Consider the following 2077-nt stretch of genomic DNA (forward strand, 5'->3'; position numbering starts at 1 on the left):
AGAGATAACTCTGTTAACGGCCAGGTTCTCATTTGACACCTGAGTACGGTGAGAGAATGTGAATAAAGAGCCTTTCCCAAGGACTCAACTATACGCCTCTCAGAGCGGTACTCAAATTCAGGACCTTTCGATTCCAGAGCGAGTGCCAAACCACCAGATCACAAACACGAAATATAACTGGTTTTGAGGTGGTGGGTTACTCATTTCGTTGATAAACTTTAATTAACTAGGGGGGGGGGGGGGTCTACACACATTGATAGGAAAATGAAATAATAGATAAATTAATCAAGTGCAGAGGAATAAATGCCTATTACTTGTTTATTGGAACCATTCCTTATACATACAAGTAGTCGTTGATTTTCTAGGTAACAAGGAGGAGGGTAGGGAGGGTGTGAGTATCAATTTGTAATGCGAAATTATTTTCATGTGATATCATAGTAATATCAGTATGCGATTTATAGTGATGATAAAGTTGATGATAAATATGGCAATGATGATAATGATACTAATTTTTGTGGTGGTGCCAAAATATTTTGATGATAAGAGGAATGATGGTGATGATGATGATGAAGATGGAGATGATGATGATGATGATGATGATGATGATGATGATGATGATGATGATGATGATGATGATGATGATACTGTCTGGAACTCCAAAGCTTGATTATAACATATGAAAGAAGGATTAAAACAAATACCTAAATAACGGTTTCCATCCAGTTCATATAATATTATAAAATGATATTAAAATTACGAGTGTGAGTCAAAAAGTAACAGGACTCTGTGTATTACTTTAAAACAAATTGAATCAATAGCATGCATTACACCTCAAATTAAAACTTGGAATTAGCCGAGTAGAATGTTCCTTCTCAACATAGTCTCCGCCTCTCTCAATAACCACAATCCACCTTAATGTAAGGTCATGTATGTCGTCATCGCAAAACTGAGTTGACTGAACTTTGAGCCAATTTTTCACTACTGTCTCGGCGTCTTCATCATCTTCAAAGCGATGTCCCCTCATTGCCTCCTTCAGTGGACCGAGAAGATGAAAGTTCGAAATTGTCAAGTCCGGTGAATTAATAAGGAGGGTGAGAAAGCGTTGTTCATCAAAATGATTATCTCCCTTTTCCTGGCAGTTGTGTGTGGAAGGGCATTTTCATGAAGAAACAATCCTCGTCCCAACTCCAAAGCCGGTCTAACCCGATGAATTCTTGTTTTTAGTTGCTTCAATGTCTATTTGTACCGTTCAGAGTATGGTAGGAAATCAACGAGGTTTACAAGTCTAATGTTCCTCAGCTTTAAAGTTTTTTGGTTTTGGGGGACTAGGGGTGCCCCCATTCCATTGATTGTCTCTTCGACTCGGGTTCAACTCACCTAAAACATTACCTCTACAAAATGTCTGAGTTTTATAGACTTTACCAATGCGTTTACTCGAGGTTTCTTCTTCGAAAACAAGAAATTCAAAGACAACTTTCTGTAGCTGATGGACATCCATTGGGGCAGCCATTTTGAACTGTCATAACTTTATCAAAATTTGACAAAATTAAAAATTGTAACTTTTGGTTCAAAGAGTACATGTGTAAGTTAAATTGAGTTAATTAAATATGACGTCGTATGAAAAAGAAATGAATTCAGCAGGAGATTTGTCCCTTTACTTTTTGACTCGTTGTTACAGAATCTGCAAGACGAGACTATAATATACTTACCCAATATTTTGCTATAGTCATGATGAGGTGAAAATTAAAAACACTTCCCTATTTCCAGCCAACTTAAACCAAACATTTCTTGAAACACAATGCTATTAATTGAATACATATATACATTTACGGGTATAAAGTTAAAGGGTTTTGTGATCTACTGGTATACATTTAGCTTTTGGTTAATGGTTCGAATCCCGCAGTAGCCAGCGCAAAATTTAGTCCTTGTAAAAGACTCTTTACCCACATTTCCTCACCTAACCATTTACGTGTAATGAGTATTAGGCTGATAGAAGCGTTGTCTCTGTCGAAATAAATGATAAATAAAAAATATGAAATTAAAATAAATTCTCTTTATTCATTCCCAAGGGGAAATT

The 2077-nt window shown here is 36.3% G+C and overlaps 1 protein-coding gene across 1 annotated transcript in view; it reads right to left on the bottom strand.

Moving 5' to 3' along the window:
* Positions 1–300: 300 nt before the first annotated feature.
* LOC144964798 (hillarin-like) overlaps positions 301–2077 on the bottom strand; it is a 29394-nt gene continuing 27617 nt past the window's right edge. Inside the window, exon 12 of the mRNA XM_078899427.1 lies at positions 301–2077. This exon is cut by the window's right edge and continues 1072 nt beyond it. The gene's annotated coding sequence lies outside the window, so the exon portion shown is untranslated.

The sequence above is a fragment of the Berghia stephanieae genome, chromosome 2 (genome assembly GCF_034508935.2).
Source record: "Berghia stephanieae isolate SIO BIC M18660-M18661 chromosome 2, UCSD_Bste_1.3, whole genome shotgun sequence".
In the NCBI taxonomy this organism is placed as follows: domain Eukaryota; kingdom Metazoa; phylum Mollusca; class Gastropoda; order Nudibranchia; family Aeolidiidae; genus Berghia; species Berghia stephanieae.